The sequence below is a fragment of the Zingiber officinale genome, chromosome 4B (assembly GCF_018446385.1).
Source record: "Zingiber officinale cultivar Zhangliang chromosome 4B, Zo_v1.1, whole genome shotgun sequence".
Lineage (NCBI taxonomy): Eukaryota > Viridiplantae > Streptophyta > Magnoliopsida > Zingiberales > Zingiberaceae > Zingiber > Zingiber officinale.
This window is the reverse complement of record NC_055993.1, coordinates 128,421,969-128,439,721: the sequence shown is the minus strand read 5'-3', so window position 1 is coordinate 128,439,721 and position 17,753 is coordinate 128,421,969.

Genomic DNA, 17,753 nt, shown 5'->3' with positions numbered 1-17,753 from the left:
GTTAAGATTATGATAAAAATTATGGCTGATATTTCATGGCAGAAATTATGACTGATATTTCAAGATCTAATTTACCATAACCTATGTATTATCAGTATATATTTTTACCTAAAATAGATTAGCAGTAATGGCTATATATATTCTTACATAAAGTAGATTAGCGGTAATTAATGTAATTATTGTAAATAATTTCTTGTCTAAAATAGATTGTACTGTAATTCTTATTTAAAAAAGAGATCGTCAAAGAAAGAAGCACGAAGCCATTTTATCAAATCTTGTCATGCTATTAGAGCAAGGTTCTAAAATTCATAACTGAATCTTCGAATCTCTGTCAATTTCTTTTTGCTTATGTGTTAACAAAGTTTTCTGATTTGCTATCATTTTTTGGGGTTGATTAATTTCTGATTAAATACTTTAGCTTTGAGATTTTATTTTATTTGGAAGAATGTCTGTTGAGAATTTTCTTGAAAGAATGTCTATAGAGACTTTGGTTATCAAATTCACAGGAAAGAATTATGTAACTTGAGAATTTCAGTTCAGAATGTTTCTGAAAGGGAAGGAGCTTTGGAATCACATTGATGAGTGTACTCCTGCTTCTAAAGAAGGTACACAACTTAGTCAATGGGAGGAAAAGAATGCTCGAATCATCTCTTGGATTTTAGGTTCTATTGAACCTCATATGATGAACAATTTACATTCCTTCAGTATGGCTAAGGAGATGTGGGATTATCTGCAATGCATATATCATCAAGATAATACTGCAAGACGATTTCAACTAGAACTTGAGATTGATAACTTTAGTCAAGGTAATCTCCCTATTGAGCAGTATTATTCTGGATTTATTAATCTATGGAGCGAATATTCTAGTCTTATCTATTCAAAGGTACCTAAAGAGGCTTTAGCCAACCTTCAAGCAATTCATGAAGATAGTAGACGCGATCAGTTTTTGATGAAACTGAGGCCAGAATTTGAAGTTGCACGGGCTGGATTACTGAATAAAAATCTCGTCCCTTCCTTGGATATATGTCTTGGAGAATTATTGCGTGAAGAACAAAGAATGGCTACACAAACTATTCTAGGTTCATCCAAGGAGATATCCAAGGTTGTTAATGTTACTTATGCGGGTCAAGTGAAGAATCGAGGAAAGGGACAAATGCAGTGCTATAGTTGCAAAGAGTTCGGTCATATTGCTCGCAATTGTGGTAAGAAATTTTGCAATTATTGTAAACAGAATGGACACATTATCAAGCAATGTCCTACACGCCCAGAAAATTGATGAGTCCAAGCTTTTCAAGCTGCTATCTCAAATCCTACCACTATCAGTTCTACAGTCACAATTGCTGGCACAAATCAATCTTTTGCTACTCTATAAATGGTTCAACAGATGATCATCACAACATTTTCTACTCTTAGACTTCATGATCAAGGTAAGATTGTTTCTTCTCCTTAGTTTGTTGATTTTGGGCATCAAATCATATGACTGGATCACCTAATTGGCTACATAATCTTCAGAAGTATACTGGTAAATAAAATATTCAAATTGTTAATGGTAGTAATCTTCCAATTATAGCCATTGGTGATATTGGATCTTCCTTTTGTCATGTATTTGTCTCTATTAGATTATCTACTAATTTAATTTCTGTTGGGCAGTTAGTGGATAATAACTGTAATGTAAATTTCTTTCGCCGTGGTTGTCTTGTGCAGGATCAGAGGTCAAGGAAGGTGATCGCGAGAGGGCCTAAAGTGGGCAGATTATTTCCATTGCAATTCAGTATTCCTAGAACTTTGTCTTTGGCTTATATTATTGTTGAAAATAAGGCTGATGTCTGGCATAAACGATTGGGTCATCCAAATAATGTGATATTGTCTCATTTGATGAAGCATGATTCTCTTGACAACAAAAATCAGTGTTCTTCTAATAATTTCTCTCTTAATTGCTCTGTTTGTAAACTAGGAATGAGTAAAGTGCTACCTTTTTCTACTTATGGTACTTGTGCTAATACATGTTTTGAGATTATACATAGTGATGTTTGGGGTGTTACTCCTATCATTTCACATGCGCAGTATAAATATTTTATGACATTCATTGATGACTATAGTCGTTTCACATGGATATATTTTCTGCGTACCAAAGCTTAAGTGTTAACTGTTTTTAAAATTTTTGTGGCTTATATTGAGACTCAATTTTCCACCTTCATTAAGGTTTTACGGTCTGATAATGGTGGTGAGTATATGTCACATGATTTCCAAGCTTTCCTATACCAGAAATGCATTATATCTCAACGATCATGCCCTTATACCCCCTCAACAGAATGGGGTGGCTGAACAGAAGAACCGTCACTTGCTGGATATGGTTAACACTTGATTCTTAGAGACATCAGTTCCACCTAGATTTTGGGTGGAAGCTTTGTCGACTGCAGTTTATCTAATTAATCGGTTACCATCTCAACAATTAGATTTTGATTCTCCTTACTTTGGTCTTTTTGGTATACAGCTTGATTATCATATGCTTCACATTTTTAGATGTGTTTGTTTTGTTTGTTTACCTCTACGTGAACGCTACAAGCTTACAGCTCAATCAGTAAGATGTGAATTTATGGGATATAGCACTACTCACAAAGGATTTTTATGTTATGATGTTGCCACTAATCAACTGCATGTTTCTAGAAATGTGATTTTCTTTGAACATGAGTACTATTTTCGGCAGCAAGATCTCCCTTCAAATGGTGTTCTTCTTCCTATCTTTGATGATATATCTCCCTCCATTGAGCGTTATAAACCTGATTTTGTCTATCAGCGACAACAAACCCTATCATCGCAAATCCTTCCTGACCCTGATCCAGTGCCTACTTCAGTGGCTCCTCGAAGATCTAATCATATCAGTCGTCCACCTGATTGGTATGATTTTTCTGCTATTTTAGCTGATATTACAGTTCCTACCTCTTATCTCAGGCCACTAAACATGTATGTTGGGAGAAAGCTATGCAAGAGGAACTTTATGCTCTTCAAGAGAACCATACTTCGGATATTGTTCCCTGTCCTACTGGTATTAAATCCGTTGGTTGTAAATGGGTATATTCTATTAAATTAAGATCGGATGGCTCACTTGATCGATACAAAGCAAGGTTGGTGGCACTTGGAAATCGACAAGAGTATGGAGTTGATTATGATGAGACATTTGCACCAGTAGCAAAAATGACAACAGTGCGACTTGTTCTAGCTATTGTTGCTTCTAAGGATTGGTCATTACGACAGATGGATGTTAAGAATGCCTTTTTACATGGGGATCTTAAGGAAGCAATTTATATGACTCCACCACCAGGATTATTTTCTACATCCTCTTGTGATGTTTGTAAACTAAAAAAGTCACTCTATGGTTTAAAATAGACTCCACATGCTTGGTTTGATAAGTTTCGATCCACGCTTGTTCGCTTCTCTTTTATCCAGAGTCAATATGATTCATCTTTGTTTCTTTGCAAGACTGCTAAAGGAATTGTTTTGCACCTAGTATATGTTGATGATATTATTATTACAGAGATTGATTCTAATTTGATTTCTCAGCTTTAACAACACTGATCCTGTCCGAAAGTCGAAGAAATGGAAAACTGGGGATGTGACGCTCACGCTGACCTCTTGTAGACTCCGCGCGGACCTGCAACACAGGCTACGTCAATGCCGAGCCAGGGAAGGGGTCCTCGGTGTTGGCCCTCCGACGCTCAAGTCAGTCACCGGCGATGAGGAATAAGGCGGAGCAACAAGAAGACTGTAGCGCAAATAGTAAATATCGCATACCTCCATTGATGTTTGGACCCCTCTTTATATAGGGCTCCGGTAGCGTGTGTGTACACTTCCCAATGTGGGCATGTTTCTCAAAGCATTCCCTGAAAAGACTTGTTAGTAAAGTGTCCCTGACACGGTACCTTAACGGGTCGAGCATATCTTTGAAGTGACGGTGGAAGCTTCCGTCGTACAATCTTCTGGCAATTCATGCTCGGTGTCGGCGGCACCAATTCCCAAAAGGATATTGAGGGATATCAATGTACTGTACCGCTAGGCCGAGTGGGTTGGTCGCTCGACCGGTGATTCGCCGCTCTGGTGCCTAGCCCGATCGGCCAAAACCTCGATACTCCTTTGTGTGTCTGCTCGACCGAAGTTCCACTCTGCCACTATCGAGACTTACTGCCAGGCCGAGCAGGGTAGCCGCTCGATCGAAGTTGAACTCTGTCGATGTCATGCTCTGCTGTCTGCCGAGTGGAGTAGCTGCTCGGCTCGGCTTCTGCACATTATCTCCCTTGAGCGTCGGTTGTATGATTGCTCCCCGTGTTAAAGACGACGACGAGTCAGAGTCTTATCCTTGGTCGGGGCATGCTTTGCCCGACCGGCTGATGCCATCTATGCTTTGACCACCCTGACTTTGACCTCCTTTGACCTCCCCGTGGCAACGGGGTGGGGCCCTTCATCATCACCGCATCAAGCCCCTTCAAAGCTCTTTTCATATGAAGGACTTGGGTCCTTTACGTTATTTTTTAGACCTTGAAGTAAACTCTACAATAGCTAGTATTTTCTTAAATCAGCATGAATACATTCAGGAGATAATTACATTGGCAGGTCTTCGACATTGTTGATCTGTTGATACTCTCTTAGAAGTGAATATTAAATATCATTGTGATGAGGGTGATTTTCTTCCTGATCCCTCCTTATATAGGCGTTTAGTGGGGAGTTTGAATTATCTAACTATTACTCAGCCTGACATTTTTTTTACTGCCCAACAAGTTAGTCAATTTATGCAGGCCCCTCGACACCTTCACTTGGTTGTTGTTCGTCGCATTATTTGCTATTTGCAAGGCATTTCTACCATAAGTCTTTTCTTTCCTATAGATTCTCCTATTCACTTGGTTGCATATAATGATGCTGACTGGGCTGGTTGTTCTAATACTCGACGTTCCATTACTGGCTGGTGCATTTTTATTGGCAACCCTCTTATCTCTTGGAAAAGCAAGAAACAAGATCGGGTGTTGAAATCCTCCATTGAGTCTGAATATCGTGCTATGTCCTCTGCATGTTATGAGATTGTTTGGCTTCGAGGGTTGTTGGGTGAGCTTGGGTTTCCTCAAATAAAACCTACTCCGCTTCATGCAAATAATACTAGTGCTATCCAAATTACTGCTAACCCAGTGTTTCACGAGCGCACCAAGCACATAGAAGTAAATTGTCACTCTATTCGTGAGGCATATGATGCTCATGTCATTTCTCTACCTCATATCACCACTGTTCAACATACTGTTGATATATTTACTAAGGCTCTCTTACGATAATGACATCATTTTCTAGTTACCAAATTGATGCTTTCTGATCATTCAGTATCAATTTGAAGGGGGATATCAAGGGATCAAATCTTCTAGACCACTTATTCCTGATCCCTCCCTGGAACACATATGTAGTATAAAATCCCTCTCACGTGCAAAACGCGTGCATGCGCCCACGCACAGAAGCCCTAGCGTCGCCTCCTCTCCCCCAACCTCCACCGTCGCCTACAACCTCCCTCCACGTCGTCTCCCTCTCGCGACCTTTAAGGCCTCCCTCCAACGTTGTCTCCCTCCAGCGACCTCCCTCCTCTTGCGACCTCCAAGGGCCCCTTCCCGAGACCTCCCTCCCGCGGCCTGCAACGACCTTCATAGCCTCCCTCCTCCCGCGACCTCCAATGGTCCCCTCCCGCGACCTCCGCGGCCTCCCTCCTCCTGCGATCTCCAACGGCCCCCTCCCGCGACCTCCCTCTTGCACCCTCCAGCAACCTCTAACTGCCTCCCTCCTTGGCACCGTGTGGAAGAAAGTCAGGACCTGCTAAGTTGTTGCTTCTGTCATTTCACCAGTGTAATTAGGTAATCGTGGTTGAAAAACTTCTCATTTATTCCTACAATTTCGATTCCCCCTTTCATTTGACCTCCCGATTTCTGATCGTGCTAGATGCCCCTTTAATCTTTTTTTTGTGCAATTGAGAAATTTTTGTGCAACTAAGAAATGAAAAGATTTTAAATTTTTTTCTCAAATTATATGTAACCATCTTAACACGTAAAACTTTTTTTAAGTTGTGATGCAAATAAGGAATCATTTTGAATTGCAATTGAATAGTTCAGTAATTTTTTTCATATTGTTGCAAATCTAATTCCATTTTTTATTTATACAAATTTAATCTATTTCAATTGTAACTTGTCATTAACAAGAAGATTGCCATATGTAAATGACATGATTTTACGTAAACTAAAGTAAACTATCTTTCCTTGTTTTGTTGTGTCTTCCTTATGACGATAAATCATGCTTGAGTGTTCTAATTCTAGTTGACATGACATATCCTATTCTATGATGGTTGAATAAATTTCATTATGTACGTAATATTATTCTTCTGGATAAGATACAATTAAAGTAGAATATTAGCCCCCACAAATTATCTCTCATGAAGCTAGTCGACCAAATAATATTCCACTGAATATGATAGCTCCAAACCACTTGTTTACCAATAATCTACAAACAATAAAAGTTGTCCAATGGTTGAAATGAAAATGGTTGATTTATCTTTCTCAATGCAATGATTGCTAGTCAGAAATAAAATTACTCTAGAATAACTAATGAACTTCCTTGCTAAATTTCCATTTTTTTTTTGAGGTGTCTATATTTCTTCAGATCTTTAATATTTTTTTCTCTCCTGATGTGGAAGTCACACAGAAAGCAAAGCTTGTTATCCTTTCTCATGAACGTCACATGTAACCAAAATGTAAAGATTTTCTAGAAGAAAATTAGGCTTACATTCTGTTGCAATCTGCACGACTAGACAAGTTAACAGCAAAAATCTGCCCTCCTAGGTGCCCAGCAGCAGCTATAAGAAATGCATAGTATTGCCATGCTGCCCTAGGAATCATAAGCACACATTCAGTAGTGTTTAGGAAAAAAAATCATAGATAAATAATTGTAAGAACTAGAATAAAGTAGATAATGAGTACATGCTTAAATTGTATAGTATGACCATGCTGCCCTTGAATAAATAATTAAATGTTTTAATCGATTTTATGTCTTTTTCGTATATTGGTATTATTCAAGTATAAGAAAAGAAAAATTATGACAGTCAATTTTTCATCAACATTGATCCGGCGGTAAGAATATGGGCCTCCTGTTCTGGGGGTCAATGCCACGTGGAAGTCAAAGGGCTAGGTGGCCAACCGGATAAGGGTGGGTCGACCGCCCGGACAGTCCACTGGTGCCTAAATGATGGCAAAAGGTGCCTCGGCTGGAGTCGAGGTTCCGACGCTCGCTGAACAGGATCATAGGGCCGAGCGGATGGCACGCTCGGGCGAAGACATAAGGTAACATACTGCGAACAGTCCCCGCATAGCACATTATCGAGGACCTCCCAAGCATACTAGTGCATATGGAGGGCCGGACGTGATGTGAATGCCGCCCGGCCAGACGGGAGGGGAGTGCCGGCCGGCCGGACGCCCCGGCATGGAGTAGGGAGAAGGACAAGGAACATCTTCTGACAGCTGCCATGCTCTAGGACTAGGCCGTACTCCAAACCTTATGACAGGGGGTTCCGCTGTCGCATCGAAGACGTGCTTGGACTGTAGCAGTATGGGGTCAGGTAAGCTCACTTACAGGCCTTTACTGGGGTATGGGCTGAGGACACGTGTACACCTCGGTGTGTGTGCGCCCGCTTCTCCACAGCCCTATATAAAGGCTCTCATCCTTCGCCGGAGGTACGCATTCTACGATTCTTGGAGTCACTTTCTTGTTGAGCTTTGCCTGACTTGAGCGTCGGAAGGTTGTCGCCGGGAACCCCTTCCCGGCCCGACTTCTGTGCAGGTTCACCGGAGGTCCGGGCGGATAGTCAGCAGATCTACGTAAGTCGCTTGGAGAGCGCCACGTGCCCAGCGTCTGTTGATTCAGCTTTCGGACAGGATCAATTTGGCGCCGTCTGTGGGAACGCTCCTGTATCCGATCGGAAGCAATGGACGAAGCTGGACGACAGCACACGGTGACGCTTTCCACGGAGGAACTCGACGCTCTAATCGAGTCGAGGGCCGCTAAGCTTGTGGAACAAAAACAAAAGTCACAAGCTGAGCGGGCAGAGCAGCAAACAACATCAGCATCAGGCGGCCGAGCGGAAGCACCTCAGGCCACCGTTGCATTCCATCGAGCCCTATTCCGCACTCCTGAAGTCGCAGCAACTAATCGAGATCGAGGATCATCTTCGGATGAAATGCCAAGACGAGATAGCAGAAAAGGGAAAGCCCCCCCCCCAGCGGACGCATCGCCTGAGCGGATCAACCGCCAATTTTCAGAGGCTATTCTACGAGACCCTCTGCCCAAGCACTGTGTGCCTCCGACGATCGGCGAATACAATGGAACCACCGACCCGGATGATCATTTGGGTAAATTTGATAACACTGCAACCCTGCATCAGTACACAGATGAGGTGAAGTGTCGAATTTTCCTCACCACCCTCTCTGGGTCGGCTCAACGGTGGTTTCGGAGGTTGCCGGACGAATCTATCACAAGCTTCAAAGACTTCCGTATGGCCTTCCTCCACCACTTCGCAAGCAGTCGGCGCTATCAAAAAACCAGTGTTAGTCTGTTTGCCATCAAACAGGAAGCCCGCGAATCGCTCCGAGCCTACATCCAGCGGTTCAACAGAGTGGCCATGGACATTCCAACGGCCACCTCGGAGACCATGATGAATGCCTTCACACAAGGCCTCGTGGATGGGGACTTCTTCCGATCACTCATTCGGAAGCCGCCCCGAGACTACGACCACATGCTACATCGGACCAACGAATACATCAACGTGGAGGAAGCCCAAGCGGCCCGGAAAAAAGAAACTCCAGCCGAGCGGGCTCCTCCTGCCGAACAGAAGTCGCACGCTGCTCATCAGCCACCCAGAGGACAAAGGGCCGAAGCAATCCGCTCCCCCCATGTTAGGTCCCACGTGCAAGAGGTAGCTGCCGCGCGGCCCAAGTCAAAGAAGAGATGGACCCTAATGTTCTGCTCCTTCCACCGGACGGACACACATAACACTAGGGATTGCCGTAGTCTTCCTCTAATCGCCCACCCCGTTCCCAGAGGCGGCGGTCGCCGGTCGCCTTCAGCCGACAGGCGACAAAGGCCTCGTGAAGCCGATCGGACGATAGCTGACAGACGACAACAACAGACGCCCGAGCGGCATCGCTCTCCGAGGCGGGAGAATCTCCGGATGTCTAGAGAACGTCCCCGACCGTCCGCTCGGGAAGAAGAAAATAGAAGTAATACTTCCCAAGGCGAGATCAACATCATAGCTGGTGGTCCGACCGGAGGAGATTCCAACCGAGCAAGGAAGGCGAGCGTCCGGCAGCTCCAGATTCATGCGGTCGGCTGCAGCCAGGAACGGGCGAGAGGACCCGAAATTAGTTTCGGGCCTAGGGACTTGGAAGGGGTTGAAGTTCCCCACGACGACGCCCTTCTTATTAAAGCGGTAATAACCAATTACACTATTTACCGCATTTTTATTGACACAGGAAGCTGGTCAATATCATATTCAAGAAGGCATTCGATCAAATGCAAATTGATCGAGCCGAGCTGCTGCCCATGACAACCCCCCTTTACGGGTTTACGGGCAATGAAGTTCAGCCGGTCGGACAGATCCGGCTGGCCATATCGCTGGGAGAGGAGCCGCTCAGAAGGACACGTACTGCAAACTTCGTCGTGGTGGATTCTCCGTCGGCATACAACGTCATATTGGGGCGACCAGCTCTCAGTGAATTCCGAGCGGCCGTTTCCACCTTCCACCAGAAGATCAAGTTCCCCGTCGAGGACAAAGTGGGAGAAGTATGAGGGGATCAACTGGCTGCTCGGCGATGTTACGTCGAGATGGTCCGAGCAGAAGCTAATGCCGCTCGGAAGACGCCACGGGTCGACGTAAACGCTATCACTGAAAAACCACCCTCTTTGATTTATGAAGAAAAAGAGGAAGTGCAGATTCACCCGACCCGATCGGAGGCCGCGACATTCATCGCGTCCGATCTGGAGGCGAGCCAGAAGGAGGAAGTGATCCAATGCCTCCAGAGAAATCATGATGTCTTCGTCTGGGCGACGCATGAGCTGCCCGGAATTTCACCAAGTATAGCGCAGCACGAGCTACATGTCCGACCGGACGCTCGGCCGGTAAAGCAGAGAAAAAGGGATTTCAGCGCCGAACAGAATGTAATCATCCAAGCGGAAGACCGTCGAGCTCCGACGTTAAATATCGAGAGACGAGCCGGCGTCTATAAATCATCCGAGCGGAAGACCGTCGAGCTCCGACGTTAAATATCGAGAGGCGAGCCGGCGTCTATAAATCATCCGAGCGGAAGACCGTCGAGCTCCGACGTTAAATATCGAGAGGCGAGCCGGCGTCTATAAATCATCCGAGCGGAAGACCGTCGAGCTCCGACGTTAAATATCGAGAGACGAGCCGACGTCTATAAATCATCCGAGCGGAAGACCGTCGAGCTCCGACGTTAAATATCGAGAGACGAGCCGGCGTCTATAAATCATCCGAGCGGAAGATCGTCGAGCTCCGACGTTAAATATCGAGAGACGAGTCGGCGTCTATAAATCATCCGAGCGGAAGGTCGTCGAGCTCCGACGTTAAATATCGAGAGGCGAGCCGGCGTCTATAAATCATCCGAGCGGAAGACCGTCGAGTTCCGACGTTAAATATCGAGAGACGAGCCAACGTCTATAAATCATCCGAGCGGAAGACCGTCGAGCTCCGACGTTAAATATCGAGAGACGAGCCGGCGTCTATAAATCATCCGAGCGGAAGACCGTCGAGCTCCGACGTTAAATATTGAGAGACGAGCCGACGTCTATAAATCATCCGAGCAGAAGACCGTCGAGCTCCGACGATTAATATCGAGAGATGAGCCGGCGTCTATAAATCATCCGAGCGGAAGAGGCCAATAAAAAGGATGTAATTGTCCAAGAAACTCGCCGTCAATATCGTTCGATCGTCTCTACATTCCGCTCGTCCCAGTACCCAAAGGTACTTCATCGGTGTCTAGCGAGCGATCTCTGCTATTAAAGCGGAATGTTACGTATTCGAAATATTACATATTTAGCCGAGCGGGAGGGCAACGCCAAATATTTCGTAAAAGCCCCTTTCGAATACCAGAGGTGTGATAATAGACGAGCGGGCAACACACATTAACTAGCGAAAGGAAAACATTGCATTAAAATTAAAACTTTAGGCCGAGCGGCCTAAGTACAAAAAAAGATCATTTTTTGGCCTAGCGGCCTAACTACATATAAAGACGACTACTCAATGTAATCATAAAGGTCCTTGGGGATGTTTTCCAGGAGCGCCACTTGATCGCCGGCCGGAATAGTAGTGGACTCCGGAAGAAGACCCTTAGACTTCAGATACGTGGTGGTGGCGGTCATAGCCAAGTCGAAGGCTGTGTACATCCGCTCGCAGATTTTCTCTGAGAATTCAGGCGAGCGGATGTAGCTCTATCTTAGGGTAGCAACCCGACTCGGCTCGGCCTCTTGATATTCTTTGAGGGCCGCCTGGGAGGCAGTAAGGGAATCCTGCAGATTTTGAAGCTTGTCCGCGTCGGCCGAGCGGTCCGCCTTCTCTCTATCAAGCTGCTCCGTCAGCTCCTTTACCTTCTGCTCCAGGCCCCGAGCCTCCACGTTCTTCTTCTCCAAGTCAGAAATGACCGTGTTTTTTCAAGTGGTGGCCAAGGTTATTTTTGTGTCGAGCGACTTGACTTGTCGCTCGGACTCGGCCAAGGCATGAGCCTGATCGGCCGTCTTTTTCTGCTCGGCCGCCAACAAATCTTGAGCTTTCTTCAGCTCCTTTTGCAGCTCAGAATAGGAGGGGCCTTTAGAGTCGGACGGACCGACGGTCGCCTTCAGTTGCCTTAGTTCTTCATCTACCAAGGTCAGGCGGTTGGAGACAGCAATCTCCTCCACCCATCTCTGACAAAAGAAATAAGAAGTTGTTATTGGCCGATCGGAAGAAATGCATACAAAACTTTGAGAAAATAAACTTACCCCTGTGGCCTGCTGCATATGGCTATTGGCCAAATTTCGGAGGGGGATGAGCGCGACGCGTTCCCGAGCGTCGGCCCACATCTCAGCTAGTGGGCCCTTCAAAGTGATGGTATGCTCGGGCGCTGTCGGTTGGTCGGCCTTTGGCAGTAGTTCTTCAGTTGGAAGATGAAGAGTGGCTCGTATTGTACGGTCATGACCTGGGGTCGTCCGACTGGCTTCCGGAAGAGGATCAGAGGCCGGCGTCGAAAACTGAGAGTGGATGGTTGAACGCCTGACTGGTTGAGGGGGCGGAAGGGTGCTGACCGGAATAGCCTCAATAGGGGGTCTCCGGCTCGTCCCATTCCGAAGGAGTCCGATCGGACGAAATGGCTTCGATTTCCGGAGCCTTTCCGCGAGCACTTGCAGTGGCTCGGGCGGAGGGTTGAACAGCAGATGTGGCTGAGCGGGCGGGAGTCTCCACTCGGCGCCTTTTCAGGTGAGGCTGCTCTTCTGGAGCTGAGCCGTCACCCCGAGCGGATGGCTCCTGGCTGAGGGTTGCCCCAGCCGCTGGCTCTGGGAGAGAAGCCTGAGCGGCCGACTCCCCAGCATGTGTCCCGCTCTCTTCTTCATGCGAGCCGACCGGCTGGATGCCGAGCGCCTCCATCTCCTTTGCTGCCGCGGCTTCGAGCGCCGCCGTCTTTCTCTTCAGAACGCCGGCCATTACCGACTCCATGACGATGTCCGCTGCAAAGGAAAGGAGAAAAATCAGTTAGCAATCAAAGCAAACGTCCAAGTAAAATTCTTACTGAAGCCGGTCGGAAGAGGAGTCCGTATGGGACTCAGACCGAAGATGTACATCACTCCTTCGTGAAGAAGCTTATTGATGTCGAGCCGTAGACCGGCTAGCATGTTTGCAGCATGGAGGTAGTCCGGTCGGGTCTTGAATTTCTTCAGCTCAGGAGTGGGGGGTAAGTCGACCTGCCACTTGGTCCGGAAATTAGCCTGATCGGGCATACGAATATAAAAAAAATACTCCTTCCAATGTTTATTGGAAGAAGGCAATTTGTTAAAGAAGACTAGGTCGAACCTAGCTTGGAACATGAAGGTGCTCGGCTCGGACTGCTTGGGGTAATAGAAATAAAAAAAAGACGTCCGGTCGAAGGGGGATGTTGTGGATTTTGAACAAAACAACAACCCCGCAGAGAAGGCGAAAAGTGTTGGGTACTAGACTGCCGAGCGGAACACCGAAAAAGTTACAAACATCCATAATGAAGGGATGTACAGGGAAACGCAGACCGGCAGTAAACTGGTCGTGGAAGACACAGAAAGCTCCGCGCGACGGCCTGTGTGGCCGAGCGGAGGGACCGGCCAAAAGAAGTTCAAAATCATCGGGGATTTCAAAATTATCTGTCAGAACATCAAAGTCACGCTGGTAGAATCGGGACTGCATGGTAGTGTACCATGGGCCGAGGGACTGGTCTTCAGGATGAGAAGAACTAGCCATGATCCGGGCGGGGGAAATCAAAAAGGCAGAAAGGTAGAAGAAAGACGGCAGCAAGCGAAGAGAGTACCCTGGAAGCGAAAACTGGGGAAAGAAATGCAAAGAAAGCACCGGAAACGAGAAAGAAAAGAGGAGAATCTTACGGGAAAAAGGAGGATCGAGGGAAGAACACTGGGGATCGACGGAAGCAGGAGAACACATCGCCGGAGCTCTAGAACGCGAAGAATAACCGGGGGCACGCGAAAGAAGGAGTGAGGCAACGGAGGAGAAAACGAAGATTTTATAGGGTGGAGGCCGGGTGGCCTCCACCGTTGGATCCAGGTCACGGGAATCAAAGCGCGCATCACGCCATTCATTTCGAACCGCTTTGATCCCATCAAAGCACCACGTCGCCGCCTCCGTACGATGACGATAGTACGCCACGTGGCATTCAGCCATTCGAAGCATTTAATGAGCGCATGCTCAGCCTTAATGTCGAAGATTGGCGCAGATTACGAGGAGATTCAAGGAATGTTGCTGATGACTACCAAGGACATCCCTGCGGTCGGCCGAGCAGATGATAATGGCACGAAGGCACCGCCCGGCTAGACTCGCAGTCCAATCAGTCGGACTAATCGCCTCCTTCGACTAGACTTGAAGGGGAGGCAAGTGATCCGGCGGTAAGAACAGGGGTCTCCCGTTCTGGGGGTCAACGCCACGTGGAAGTCAAAGGGGTAGGTGGCCAACCGGATAAGGGTGCCTAAATGATGGCAAAAGGTGCCCCGGCTGGAGTCGAGGTTCCGACGCTCGCTGAACAGGATCATAAGGCTGAGTGGATGGCACGCTCGGGCGAAGACATAAGGTAACATACTGCGAACAGTCCCCGCATAGCACATTATCAAGGACCTCCCAAGCATACTAATGCATATGGAGGGTTGGACGTGATGTGAATGCCGGCCGGCCGGACGGGAGGGGAGTGTCGGCTGGTCGGACGCCCCGGCATGGAGTAGGGAGAAGGACAAGGAACATCTTCTGGCAGCTGCCATGCTCTAGGACTAGGCCGTACTCCAAACCTTATGACAGGGGGTTCCGCTGTCGCATCGAAGACGTGCTTGGACTGTAGCAGTATGGGGTCAGGTAAGCTCACTGACAGGCCTTTACTGGGGTATGGGCTGAGGACACGTGTACACCTCGGTGTGTGTGTGCCCGCTTCTCCACAGCCCTATATAAAGGCTCTCATCCTTCGCCGGAGGTACGCATTCTACGATTCTTGGAGCCACTTTCTTGTTGAGTTTTGCCTGACTTGAGCGTCGGAGGGTCGTCGCCGGGAACCCCTTCCCGGCCCGACTTCTGTGCAGGTTCACCGGAGGTCCGGGCGGATAGTCAGCAGATCTACGTAAGCCGCTTGGAGAGCGCCACATGCCCAGCATCTGTTGATTCAGCCTTCGGACAGGATCAAATATCATCTTTCACTCTCGACGTATGAACGACGAGCAATATGAAATTCCCTACATATTATGTTGATGTAATTTGTTTTGTTGTATAATTTGATATTGTGATGTAACTATAAGTAATGTAATTTGCTTTCTAATGTAACTTATTTTGTTTTGAACTTAATTACAACTTTAAGATTGCCCTATTACCGATCCTAAGCCTGGAATCTTTGACTTTGGCATTTTCATTCAAACTCTTCAATTAGACATTGTTAAACCAAGAAACTTTCTAGAAAAGGTATTCTATTGCTTTTGGTGGGGCTTACAAAATTTGAGGTACCCATCAAGAAATATTCTCGACTAGATTATTTCAGGTTGCTGGTACTGAATTTTACACTTACTATAATCCATGTACTCCTTTAACCTAAAGTTATTTTTGTTATGACTAGCACATTGTTGATCATATGAAGTTTGTTGGCACATGCAATCTTTTATCCAAAGGCATTGGATTTTTCAAAGGCACTGGATTGGAGTCTCTATATTCTTGGAACCAAAACCAAGCTAGTTGTTCAGTTTTACGATATTTCTTGGACTCTTCATCTATACCATTGTATACATCAACACAGATCATGTTATTCACGTATCACTGTTTCTAAGAACATTCAACACAGATCATGTTATTTACGATGTTTCTTAGTCTTCATCTATACCATTATATATTCACGCATCACTGTTTCACCTTATATGATATTCAAATCAAAAGCACATTCATAAGCAGATGCATTCTGAGTGGTAAGTGGTAACCAATAATCATATCTCTAAGAGACAGAGATCTGAAAAGATAAGATTGAGGATCATGCCCAAGCAAACTGGAAGATGGGATTTCTATAGTGATTCTAACCAACTATCCTCATGAACTTAAGGTAACTGATAAGATACCATAATTCAGCTAACATAATCAATTAGCAATATTGAATTTGATTCATTTGAATGTCTGAGATCCATCAAACTATTTCATGCATCGACCTTAATTAACATGATTGTTTCTTGCATTTCATAGAAATCCATACCACTAATATCTGAATGCAGTACTAGTTAGATTTCAAATTGTTCTAGGTTATACTCTCTAGAGTCAAAGATGTGCTGTTGTGTATGGAATAAAACCATTGAAGGTGCATTGTCAAGAAAGATCTACAGATAAAACAAAAAAAGTTAATAGATCTTGCTGAAACTGATAAATCATTCTTCTTGGTGATTAAAAAATATGTACATATTCAATTACATATCTATACAAACGGAACCCAAATACGTTCAGTTGATTACAAATTTTCCTGCTACCACTAGTGAGAAAATAGGTGCAAAGCCCTGCATACATAATATAACACAAACCATCATTATTGCTACCATATAACGCCAACCATCAGCAACACTCCATCTTCTTTCAACACAAACTCACAATTCCACATCAATACATCCACACTAAAATCCTTACAACCAACTAATATACCAGTAGAATCTTTATAAACAAATACTCCACAAAAACAGTAATTGCACACCCAAGCTTGCCATCATAGTTCTTGATCCTGTCCGAATGCTGAATCAACGGACGCTGGGCACGTGGCGCTCCCGGCTGCTGACGTGGATCTTCGACTGGTTGCACGATCCTTCGGTGAACCTGCACAGAAGTCGGGCCGGGAAGGGGTTCCCGGCGGCGACCCTCCGACGCTCAAGTCAGGCAAGCAAACAGTGAAGAAAGTGGCTCTAGAGGTGTTGAACGCGTACCTCCGGCGAAGTATGCGACTCTTTATATAGAGCGGTGAAAGAGCTCCTACACGTCCACCGAGACGCGTACGTATCCGCAGCCCATACCTCGGTATGTGTCTGTCAGAAAGCTTACCTGACGCCATACTGCTACAGTCCAATCACGTCTTCGATGGGACAACAGAACACCTCGTTGTCAGACTTGGAGTATGGCCTAGCCATAGGACTTGACGGCTGTCAGAAGATGTTCCTGTCCTTCTTTACCCACCACCGGCCGGGATGTCCGTCCGGCCGGCTGGACGAAGAGCGTCGTCCGGACGACCCTCATCCCCTGCGCCGGCCGGGCGGCACGCCCATCACGTCCCGCCTGTCGTTTGCATTGATATGCTGGGGAGACTTCCGGGCGGGTGCTACGTAAGGACTGTTAGCACTATGCTACCTTATATCTTCGACCAAGCCTGACTTCCGCTCGGCCATTCTTTACTGTTCCATTGAGCGTCGGACCCCGACTCCTATCCGACCGGCCGGGAGGTTAGCCCCTCCTTCTCCGGTCAGCCGACCTGTCCACCTGGCCTTTTGACTTCCACATGGCGTCGACCCCTCCAAACGAGGGCCACCTGTTCTATCCGCCGGATCACTTGCCTCCCCCTCGAGTCTAGTCGAAGGAGGCGAAGTCCGACTGACTGGACTGCCGATCTGACCGAGTAACGATCGCCATATTAATCCGCTCGCCCAGGTTTATGGACGCTAATCCGTTCGGCGGTACCTTGCCCATGCCTTGTATTGCCTTGGAATTTATGACGAATCTTCTTCTCTACTGCCAACCACGTGCGTTGCGTGCGGTATAGGGAGCTCATTAAATGTAACCCGTATCTTGCTGACACGTGGCAACCTTTCTGTTGTCAAGGTATGGCGGTGGCATCACCTCCGATGGGACAGCCGCCGTTTGAAAGGAACGGCTGGATGATGACCTCGTTATCGACGACCTGGATCGGACGGTGGAAATTGATCGTTGTCGCCCTTATAAAGCTCCCGACCCC